The 12,207-nt window shown below is 48.5% G+C and overlaps 1 protein-coding gene across 3 annotated transcripts in view; it reads right to left on the reverse strand.

Annotated features, from left to right (window-relative positions):
* The window catches only part of MGAT5 (alpha-1,6-mannosylglycoprotein 6-beta-N-acetylglucosaminyltransferase), a 330,719-nt gene extending 318,869 nt beyond the window's left edge, over window positions 1-11,850 (reverse strand). For all 3 annotated transcript variants that reach the window (XM_032411587.1, XM_032411605.1, XM_032411545.1), the window contains exon 1: window positions 11,711-11,850. The gene's annotated coding sequence lies outside the window, so the exon portion shown is untranslated. The remainder of the gene's footprint in view (window positions 1-11,710) is intronic.
* Window positions 11,851-12,207: the final 357 nt, after the last annotated feature.

Raw genomic sequence — 12,207 nt, forward strand, 5'->3', positions numbered from 1 at the left:
CAAGGGGTGCCTGGGTAGCTCAGTCAGGTGAGCGTCTAACTTTGGCTCAGGGTCCTGGGACCAGGCCAGCATAGGGCTCCACACTCAATGGGGAGTCTGCTTCTCCCTCTTCCTGGGCACCTCCCCCTGCTTGCGAGCACTCTCTCTCAGATAAATAAAAACAAATACTCAAAAGAATCTATTCTAATGTCAAAGAAACCACCTTTATTAGGGGACATTTCTCAGATCTTATCTAAACTCTTCATGCTGTATTTGAAGCTCATTTATTTTGATTTCTTTCTCACTGCCAATAAATAAATGAGCCAGTGACCATTCTTCACCTGGTATTTCAGATTTTAGAAAGATGTATTCAGATCCTTCCGAAGCCTTTTCTGCCTCAGCTCCCTTTCATCAATCTCATCAGCCATACGACATAAATAACATTGTTGTCCCTACTTGACAGGCTTGGAAAATTTAGGTGTCAGAAAAATTTGGTCTTTAAGGACCTAACTAGGTCTGAATGGAAAAAAATAATTTTTTCCAAAGTCTTTCTAACACCCAAAGTCCATGATTTAATGTGTTTAAATTTTATTATGCTCAGGAATAATACCACCCTAATTCAGAAATGTGGCAATAAGGACAAACTGCCAGAAAGGTGTGATAAAAAGAAGCTACCTCTGTTTCTCTCCCACTTCCACTAATGGACTCCATTATATCACACCAAAAAAAAAAGGCACTGCTGCAATCTAATGAATAAATAACTAGCACTTGAATGGAATCTGTGTCCATTTTAATTCCAGCTAGTTTCCACAAGAAAGCCTCATTTAAATTAGAAAAGGGGGGGGCACATAATATTACTTAAAAATGAAACATTTTAGAAATGTTCCAAAAGTGTCCTATATAATGTTAAATCCCAAAAACAGTAATTGTTGAATCTAAGTAAATAGAGGAGAGATTCTGAGTATGACACAGGAAAAGGGGTAGTTCACATGTGACAGATTTGTTTAGTGTAATTTCCAGAAGAATATCAGGAGAGCTAAAGGTCACTTAATGGTGTCTTCTAAAATGGAGGGTTGCAACTAACTGATGGGTTATAAAATCAGTTCAGTGCAAGGGTCAGAAATCTTCTTCAAGAGCCAGGTAGTAAATACTTTAGGCTCTGCAGGCCAGATAATCTCTGTCACAACTACTCAACTCTGCCACTGGGGCTTGAAAGCTGCCATAAACAATACATGAGCAAACAGGAGTAGCTGGGTTCTAATAAAACTTTATAAAATCAGCAGCAGGAGTGCTGACTCCTGATCAGCATTTTTTAAGTCCACGAAATAGAATAGAAAGCATCTGAGGGCATCAGAAGCAGAGGGGTAAATACTGTGTCTTGAAACTCTTCTTGTTGTTATATACATGGATATATGAGTTAGGAGTTAATATGCATTTCTTACTGTACACTGGGGGCCAAAGCCAGTGTGCTAGAAATAAATAGTTTGAGGAGGAAAAGCAAGTCTGCTTTGGACTTAAACTGATAAGAATCTAAAAGACATTCATGTTAAAAAAAAAAAAAAAGGAAGATAAAAGGATAGATACCGACGTGGATGGAACTGGAGGGTGTTATGCTGAGCGAAATAAGTCAATCAGAGAAAGACATGTATCATATGACCTCACTGATATGAGGAATTCTTAATCTCAGGAAACAAACTGAGGGTTGCTGGAGTGGTGGGGGGTGGGAGGGAAGGGGTGGCTGGGTGATAGACATTGGGGAGGGTATGTGCAATGGTGAGCGCTGTGAATTGTGCAAGACTGTTGAATCACAGACCTGTACCTCTGAAGCAAATAATACATTATATGTTAAAAAAAAAAAAAAAAGAAGAAGATAGCAGGAGGGGAAGAATGAAGGGGGGGAAATCGGATGGGGAGATGAACCATGAGAGCCGACGGACTCTGAAAAACAAACTGAGGGTTCTAGAGGGGAGGGGGGTGGGAGAATGGGTTAGCCTGGTGATGGGTATTAAAGAGGGCACGTTCTGCATGGAGCACTGGGTGTTATACGCAAACAATGAATCATGGAACACTACATCAAAAACTAATGATGTAATGTATGGTGATTAACATAACAATAAAAAATTTTAAAAAAAAGGATAGATACCATGGGCAAGTTCTTGAACCTAAAGTATAACCTTAAAAGAGTATTTTAAAATGTATTAAATTTTTCCAAAGAATATTAACTAGTTATGAGCAGTCCAAAATGATCTTCAAAAGGACTCTAAAAATACTTCTTATGTTATTCAAACACCTGATATGAGGTTGTATCAGTTAGCAGCTGCTGTATAACAAACTTCCCCAGAACTCAGTGGCTTAAAACAACAACCATCGATTATTTCTACAACTCTATGGGTTAGCTGGGTGGTTTTGGTGATCTAGGACAGGCTTAACTGATCTTGCAAGACATGCTCAGGAGACTTGGAGCACCCAACAGTTCAGCTGCAGGCTGGCTGGTCTAGGGTAGCCTCGGCTGACACCACTTGGCTCATCCCCATGTGTCTCTCAGAACTCTCCATCCGGCTAGCCTGGGCATGTTCTCACAGCGGTGGCAGGGATCTGAGACAGCAAGCCCAACTGTGTAAAAGGCACTCAGAAACACACAGGCTCTTTTAAACTCTGTTTACAGGACGTTTGCTAACGTACCACTAGCCAAAGCATCACGTGGCCAATCCCAGTGGTGGGGGGAGGGAAGGAAGGGGGACTACAGAGTTATAAGGCAAGAAGTGTAGATACATGGAGGCCATTAACTGGGGCCATTAGTGCAATCAATCTACCACAGGCAATATTTACTGTTTGTCATCACCTTGGCAGAAGCAGAGCGATTTGACATTATTTTACATTTCCCCATTACTGTTTCTCATTTTGTTTTTCCATTATCACTTCGGAGGCAGAAAGGCAGAGTGAAAAGAACCCAGGCTTTGGAATCAGTGAGATCCACTTTCACATCCTGGCTCCAACACTTCTGGCTTCATGACCCTGGGCAAGTTCCCTCTGCCCCTCGGTTTCCTCACTGCAGGAGGACTGCTGATACCGCACAAGCCTGAACTCGTAAATGTGCACAGCTCCACGTCTGACCACAGCAGAACTCAAATCCTAAATACTGGGTTTTACAAACAGTCCATTTTAATATAGTCAAAAAAGATGAGGGAAATAAGCAAATTTCCTATGACACTGAAGTTCCTTGACAGAAATGAGGGGTTCTACATAAAGAGTTAAAAAAACATTTCTTTACAGAGTTTTGAGCACTGTGGGAGGCATAAAAATGGCCCCAGAGATGTTCATGTCCTAATCCCTGGAACCTGTGAATGTTACCTTACAGGACACATAGGATTACATTAAGGACCTTGAGATGAGGAGATTATCCTGGATTATCTGGGTGGGCCCAATCTGATCACACAGATCCTTAATATCAGAGAAACTTTCCCAGCTGTGGTCAAGCACCCAGGCTGATGGCAGAGGAACAAGAACTCAGCTCAGCATTACTGGTTTCGATGGTGGAGGAAGGGGGCACAAGCCTATGAATGTGGGCTGCCTCTAGAAGCTGAAAGAGGCGAGGAATTGGATTCTTCCCTAGAGCTTCCAGAAGGAGCAGACACTTGATCTTAGCCACAGAGGCCTGTGTTGGATCTCTGACCTACAGAATTATAAAGCAATAAATTTATATTGCCTTAAGCCACTAAATCTGCAGTTGTTACAGCAGTAACAGAAGGACTGCATAATCTTGTAATCTTTATAATAAAGGTTGACAATAAGGGAACCGAAAAGTCTCTCTTGAAGCCACTGGAGTGGGAGGAAGAAACTGGAACTTGGAGAACACTAACTAGGCATGGCATCAAAAATGGAAAGCTGTATCTGATTCTGGTTATAGGGGCAATTAGAGAAAATGTATTATGATAGAATAAGCAACTCAGAAAATACTTTATTGCAGTCCATAGGAAAGTGCAATAAAATCATTATCCATACAATCTTCAAAGATGTCCTAGCTATAGCTCTGACAAGCATGTGCTAGGGAAAAGCCATATTAACAAAATCTTTCCACACAAACTTTCTAGAGACTTCTTTTAACTGATAGCTGCTCCAGATCTGCAGCTCCAATCTGATCACTCCTACTTCCTTTTGTAGATAATATGACAATAGGGTAATATGCCCTATCGGTGTATAGCCATGGGCGGACACACATACACCCTATTTCACACAGAGTCCCAATTTAATGGGTCCATAAGCCCATGAATTATGCTCACAGCAAGGGAGAAAAAAAACGTCTACAAAAAGTCCACTGATGGATTTAAACAACAGAACCGTAAACAAGCACAACCAAACAGGCCCTCCAAACTAGGAAAACACCTCAGCCTATGAAGGACAGATTAAAGAAGCAGAGTTAGATAAGCAGGCTGAGCTCAGCCAAGAAGGCACACTAGAAGCGTCCCACAGATGGAGGAGAAGCTGAGATGCCTCTTTGACACATGACGAACCAGACTCATAGAACACTGAATTGACCTACGTGAGGACAGCCAGCTGACGGCAGAGGCTGGCCTGCCATGGTGGCAGTTTACCCATGATGCCCGGCTGCACCGTTGATCATGTGACTGGTCATGTGCACAGGCCTGGGCCAGGCAATGGAGCTTCCAGTGTGCCTTCTAGAGTTCCATACTCCTTTCTGAAAAGCCCGGGTAAGATGTATTGTTTTTTTAAACCAACCTAGGAAAAAAAACTTGCCCTTTCTGAAGCTTATTGGCCAGGAAAAAAAGAAAAAAAGGCAAATAAAGAATGGTGAATCTACAGAAGAAAAATGGTAACATTCACCCGAGAGAATTCTATCTGTACATCCTAAGTAATGGATGACGAAAGATCATCCACAAAATGTCACCTCTGGAGGCCCTTCCCCTCCAAATCCCCACTTAGTGCTGCCACTAACCCTGGTGGCTCTGAAAAATTAGGAGAGGGGGCAAGGGAAATCCCATGGAAGTACAGAAGAAATACGAAGAAACACACTGAAGGGACACAGAAATATCATACTTTGCATGAGGTAGAGATAATCCTCTCCTAACCAAGATGCGTAAGAGAAAGAGTCGGTCATTTAGAAAACTCCTTGGCATGAACACTAGTAAATAAAAAAAAATCGGAACTGAAAATAACAGATGGTTAAGGAAAAAAAAAAAAGCAGCTACAAGGAGATTGATATCAAACTCTCTGTTCTTTGAACGTAGTTGTTTCGCAGGGAAGCTGTAATGAAGGTATGTACACAGAATTTGGCCCAGCTTGTGGCCGGGTAAGTCCTTAGCCACTTTCCCCAGGGCATGTGCCACAGAACCACAGAACTCTGGGAGCCTGGTCATCTTCTGCTCTTTGAATCTCAATTCCCCAAAGGAAAAAAACAGCTTCACTAGGGGAAACGGGTTATTTCTAGGCTGAGAAGTAAGGACCAAGGCTTTTTATTTCTAAATATACAAAAATAAACATCCCTAAAGAAGAGTGATAATAAAGGGTTGGTTCTTCTTAGGTAAGCATCTCAACTGTATACTGAAGGGAGTCTACCAGCAAAAGCAAAAACAACTTGAGTGTTTCCTCAATCTTTTTTTTTATTCAGTAAGGGAATTTTCTTTCTTTATTCCACACCTCCTTTGCCATATGTAGAGGATTATACAACGTCAGGACTGAACAGAACTTTGGAGCTCATTCAATCCCCTCTTACTTTTCAACATAAGAACTGAGGCCCAAAGTGGTCACATGGGCTGCATTAATGTGTTCTTCATTTGCATACTGCCTCCCAACTGAACTGAACTCTTCCATGTGGGCCCTGACCAGAACTAGACTTTAAACTCCTTGAGCAGCTAGGGACTATTTGTTAACCAGAAATGTTCAGAATCAGGAATAGGCAGGGGCCCTGGTTTGCCCCGTGTAATCCTGGTCACATGGAAGGAGTAAAATGAAGGGAAATGGTGCTTGCTGTCAGAGCCAACTGGAAGACTCCACGAAGTACGGTGATCCCAGTGGTCAGAGGAATATTTTCCAAGGCCTCAGCAGTCTTTCCAGGATTCCACAGACACTTTGGGAATGTCCTCACTGGCTCTTTATTGGAACTGTTAAGAAATAGCCCTGAGGCCCCTGCCAGGTCACCTCTTGCCTACCCCATGCTCCTGTAGAGTTGAAATCAATGCTGAGCCCTAAGACACACACATACACACACACACACACACACACGCACACACACACAAAGAGAAGTAGGGAGAGAACGTAATTGTGAAATGCGGAGGTACCTGGGTGGCTCAGTCTGTTAAGCGTCTGCCTTTGGCTCAGGTCATGATCCCAGGGTCCTGGGATCGAGTCCCATGTCAGGCTCCCTGCTCAGTGGGAAGCCTGCTTCTCCCTCTCCCACTCGCCCTGCTTGTGTTCCCTCTCTCGCTGTCTCTCTCTCTGTCAAATAAATAAAAATAAAAATAATAAAATCTTAAAAAAAAAAAAAGAGTGAATGTAAAATCCATCCCAGACTGTATTCTTAAGATGTCAAACTTAAGGACATGAAGAAGGGGACATGTACTTAAAGGCATAATTTAAGTTGCTCAGATTCTCCCGTTTGGGGATGGTGAAAAGATCTAGACACACCACCTGCTCCCCACCAGATTCTAAGGTGAAGTTGGATATGAGCTCACAGGCACAGGGGGGTTCTAGGAGGGGGAGGGGCAGATGCCAAATGACCAGCGCATTTGCTTCCTGAATCATTTCTACAAACAAAGGAGGCACACAACTGTTATCAGTTGTTATCAATTGTTCCTGTGGGACCAAGGGTCAGAACTGAAACCCAGCTTTGTCACTGCTGCCCACTGGCTGATGAGACTTCAAGTAAGCCCTTCTCGCTCTCTACACCGCCATGCCCTTGGCTAGAAAGAGAAGAAATCCAGAAGGATCTCCCCGAGCTGCTTTCCAACTCCTGAACGTCTAAGGCTCCTCTTGGCTTTGGTTGGAAAGAAAGTGCTGACAGCTCAGGATGAGGTTGCTAGCCTTAACTAAGCATAGTCCAGCTAATATGGACTCTGGACCTAGCCCACCCGCGTTCAAATCCTTGCCCTGTCACTTGCTAGCTGTGTGTGACCACAGCCAGGTTTCACAACCTCACAAACGTCTCAGTGTCCCAATATATAAACTGGGAATGACAACAGTGCCCACCTTACCATTGTAGGGAGTAGTAAAGGAAAGAGGAAAGAAACACATGCAATCAGGTCAATTACAGAAGGTAAATTTTTTCATCCCATCTCTATGGTCCTGCCCACCTCTTGACATTTCTCCACAAGGACACGTAATATCTGTGACGATCACCAACACAACACACACCCATGAGTGGACTGAGACACGAAAGAGATCCAACACTATTACCGTGGAAGACTGTTCTGTGTAGGATACTTAGGAAAAGCATCTTACCAGCGTGACAGGACTTATAAGCCGTCTGTGCTCAGAACAACACCACTAAGGAGTGCAGCTGAGACAGGAGTGGGTGGGCGGCACACATTCCCTCCAGGGCCAGCCACAAAAAATCACAGAGGGATGCAAAAGTGAGGCTGTTAATCTATTCTAGGGGTAACCTTAAAGGGCCAACTTTTTCTTTTTTTAGTAAATCAAATGCAAACACCAGTATTTAACTCTTACAAGTAATAAAGTACTTGAATACACCTCACTCCTAAGTGCATGGGCAACAGGATGGAGAAACACTCCCTAGCCATCCTTGAGAACCACCCCAGCTGGGGCCAAGGTCTGGCAGGCCTCAACACAAGCATGGCAGGGGAGGGGGGGAAGGGGGACAGTTTACAGGGAGAACTCCACCAAACCCGGCCATAGCAGCTTATCCCCCTTGCCTGTGCTGATTTTTCAGGCTGGACAAACAGCCTTGAAAGGAAGGCTCCTGTTCTCTTTCCAGAAGGTCATGTGTTCGGATAAGAGAGCTCTGGGAGTTTGAAGAACTAAAGCGATCCTTCCAACCCCTCTCATGCACACATACAGCTTTCAAGATGTGATAAAGTCAGGAAAACATGAATTTAATTGTAGCAGTGAAAAAGCAAACAAATAAATAAAATGGCCCACAGAAGCAAACTGAGCTCAAGTCCCCATGCCTCCAGCTGAGAGAAAGAACATAGTTAAAGTACTAAGGCTCCTGGGACCCACCTTGGCGACCTTCCAAGAACTATTAGTTTGCATTAACACACAGAAAGAGAAGGTCAGATAAATTAAAAGTTCAAAAGGTAATTTTGAAGAAGGACATCTTTATCCTCAGCCCCAGCACAGGGCATGGCTCATGGGGCTGCAGGACAAACTCACTCAATGAACACACCTGCAGCAGGCAGAGGTCACATGGTGCTCCGATTCTTGATGTTAAAACAAGATGCCATATAGAATAGGGACAAGACCTAGATTAGAAACTTCAAGAAGGGTTGGGGAGCTCGCTACTCAATTTCCAACACATTAAAAAGTACAACCGTCTTCTGGTTCTTAAGAGTGACTCTATACTTGAAAGCCACTTATGAACTTTAAAGGCAGACTAGTAAAACTTGCACTGACAAGCATCGAATTTATTTGTGACCCAAACCTCTCAACTGTTCGTGGATTCTGGAACACATACATCTTCCGTCAGCCAAAACTCTCAGTTAAGTCTTCATCTGACACAAGGACCCTTTCTCAAACTTTGACATACACAACAAACCCCCAGAGACAAAGCTCCTGACAGTATGTGCTTTCCTGGGATTTCCTATAATAATATCAACACAGGAAGCCCCTCACCCCCACCCCACCCCAGCTTTCCTAGAGCCAGGAGGCCAAGACACACAAGGAAGAGGGAATAAAATGAGTCCGCACTGCTTTTTACATCTCTTGGGAAGGAGCAGGGCAACCACCTGCCTGGATGACCACAGAGTGAGAAAGGACATGAACTTCCCAACGCAAGTCTCATGATGACTGCGCCACGCAGTTTTCTGGACATCTCGGCCGGGCACACTGGCCACTGTCTGTCCCCTGCCAAAATCAATCTGAGGGTGACACTGCAGTGACTTAGATCCCAAGCCACAGGGAGCATTTGGAAAGGTGGTGTTAAGTGACTGACATCTACTAGGGATCCTGAGGAGCTACACTTCTCGGGGGAGGAGCCAAAGCCCCCACCCTGCTAGAATCACAGGGGACTCTGGCATTTCCATGCTTTTGGAGGCCAGCTGGGCAGAAGGCTGCTTTAGTTATTTTTAAACAGAGAAAACTGAATGGGAAGGGAGAAAATTTGAATTCCTATGATCTCCTGAGGTCCCTTCCAGCTCCAAGATGCTACTGAAGAACATTGCATATGCACATACTTCTTTATAAAAACGTATATACACATACATATGTGTGAATATATATATGTACTGTATTCACACCTCAAACACAAAGCACTTGAAATGTGCGCTGCTGAGATCAAAAAGCCCATGAGCTGCTTTGGCAGCGGGGCTGGGGTGCACAGATGCCATTGGCAGATCTGGGCAGAGCCCCCAGCCCTCCTGCCATCCCCGTCCGCCTAAACACCAACCCAACCAGCAGCTGCCTGGTTGTAGATGCAAACCCCGCAAAGCTCCAAACCGGGACTGCAGAATCCTTTCTCCTACTGACTCCAGGCCTAAGTGTCTCAAACCCAGGCAAGTTGGAACAAAGGTGGAGACCAGAGGAAGAGCCTAAACCTTAAGTCCAGCCACCCAGTTCTGCCAGAGTCAGGTGTCAGGCAGAGGAGCTCCCTTCTCCTCTTGTCCCAGCTCCTAAAAGGGGCAAAAATGGCACCTTCTTCCCCCTCCTCTATCACTCCGTTTTTCAGGACCTCTCCACTTCACTCTGACTACCCGGACAGCAAGCTGGTAACTGGAGAAAACTACAAAAGCCTCTAGAAAATAGAGCTTCGCTCTAATCCTAGCAGTGCCAAAGTTAAGGGTGCTTATCTCAGCCTTGAACAATAACAATAAAAAGAATTTGTAGGGAAGAAGGAAGTGGGGGGTGGTGGTGAAAATCATTTATCAAGACAGATCTGTGATGGCTTTGCCTATCAGGAAAAACTGTTTTTTGATTTCTTGAATTAAAAACAAGGCAGTTCTGATCCTGCGTCAAGGCTCAAGATATGGGTGATAGAGTTGCTAACATGGTGGTGGTTTGTGGGGGGAGGTGCTCTCGGACTAAAATCCAACCAAGTCCCTCAGGTCCTGACAATGAACACAGGCGGGGATACCGGCTTCCCACGTGCCTCTCTTTACAATGAGATCCTGCCGCTACTACTCGAATCTGAGTGTTTCCAGGTGCACTGTTGCCATTCCACCCGAACCCCATACACACCTCAGCTTTCCCCTCCCCAACTTCACAGCTCCGTAAGTGCCCAACCTTCCCTAACTGGGCCGCCAGAGCCGGGTGCTCACAACCGTGTCCGCCCCGCGCCGGGCTTGGCAATCAGTGTCGGGAGCACCGGGCCCTAGACCTCGACCCTGGCATCTCTGAAAACGTAAGCATCGCCTGCTTCGAGCTGAGCACCCCGCTGGCGCTCCGAACGAGGCTGGACAATGCAAGCGCCACCTCTTCCCTCTTCCGCGCGGTAGCTACGAAACCACGGCTTTGTGTGTGACAGCAAGTGTGTGCGCGAACGTCCCCGGCTCACACACCCCCTTCCACCCAGTCCGCTCCCGGCGCGGGGTCCGTGCGCTCGGCGAGTGCACAGAGAGCGAGTCCACCAGGCCAGCGGCCGCACCGCCAGGCCTCTGGCCTCCCGGCCTCGGACCTGGCCTCGGGGAGCGGGGGATGACATCCACACCCCCGTTCCCAGCCGCGGGGGCGGTTGGCGCGAGCAGCGCTGGGATGTGAGCAAAAGCGAAGCAGGGGCCAGGGGCACGAAAGGGCGACAGGCGGGCGCCGCGCCCCCCTACCCGCACGCTCGCTCGCCCCCAACTTAGCACGCCGTGGACCCGGAGGGGGGCCCACAGGGGCCGGGGCGGCTCGCTACTCGGCAGGAAGTTCCCAGGGCCGCACTGAGCATGCTCTCGGGGAGTGTGTGCGCGGGTGTGGGCTCTGCGCTCCCCGCAGCCTCTCCGGCCGGGCAGCCTCGCGGAGCGCCCTGACGGGGTCGCGGGCGGGCGACCGGCCCCAAGGGATTAGGGGGTTCCCCCGGGCTTCCCTGGTCCCCCAGCCCCGAGCGTCGGTCCGTCGCATCCCTCCTCTTCTGGGCCCCGGGCCAGCCTCCCTTCTTCTTCCTCCCCACCGGCCGTTGGCTGAGCCCGCCCTGCGCGCCCCGGTCCAGGAGACCCCAGCCCGGCCCACACCCGCAGCGTGACCCCACCAGGCTCCTCAGCGGTCCGAGCGCCCATCTGCCATCCCCAGCCCGCGCCACCAAAGCCTCCTCTGGACAGTCCCTTGAAAAGCCCACAAGCCTCTTCCCCAAGGGCCCTGGGGGCCTGCTGTTTCTCTTGGGGAGGGCTGCCCCAGGCAGGTGGGCGCTTCAAGGCGCGTCCGCCGCTGCACTCCCGGGTCCCGCAGAGCGGCCGCAGCCAGGGCACCCACGCAGGCGGCAGGCGGAAGCCCCCGGCCGCGCCGCCCTCGGTGTAGGCTCTCCCCGCCGGCGCCCAGCTCCCCGCGCCCTCCGCGGTCCCTCTGCGTGCATCTCCCCACGGGGATGGCGAGCCCGATGCGATCGCCCCGACCCAGTGGCTCTCACCTCCTTGTTGAACAGCAGCAGTAGCAGCAGGGAGCGCCCGCCAGCCGCCGTCCCCGCGGGGCCCACGACGAGGCGGGGTACGGGGTCGCGGCGCCCCGAGCCTGCGGCGCGGCTACCTGGGCTGGATCGCGCCCGGGGCCGCCGCGCCTGCCGCGGGAGCCGCAGGGCCGCCGCCGAGCGGGCCGCGGCAGGGACGGTCTGCAAACTCCCAGCCCTGGCGGGGCCGCGCGCGGCGCGTCCACACTCAGCCCGGACGCTGTAGCTACGCTCCTCGGGGGCTCAGCCTAGCAGGGCGGGAGTCTGTCCGCAATTTCTCCCAACACCCCCAGCCCAACGTCTCCAACTTCTCCCCGCTTCTGGCTCGAGGCACTTGAAGGCAGGGATTCTGGCCAGGGACATTCGGCAAACTCCCCGCCCTCCCAGGCAGAGCGCTCAGCCAATTCGGAACGCCCCAGCTTCTCAGGGGCCGTCTGCAAACTCTCAACTGTGTCGGAGAG

Source organism: Phoca vitulina, unplaced genomic scaffold (genome assembly GCF_004348235.1).
Source record: "Phoca vitulina isolate PV1807 unplaced genomic scaffold, GSC_HSeal_1.0 scaffold1, whole genome shotgun sequence".
In the NCBI taxonomy this organism is placed as follows: domain Eukaryota; kingdom Metazoa; phylum Chordata; class Mammalia; order Carnivora; family Phocidae; genus Phoca; species Phoca vitulina.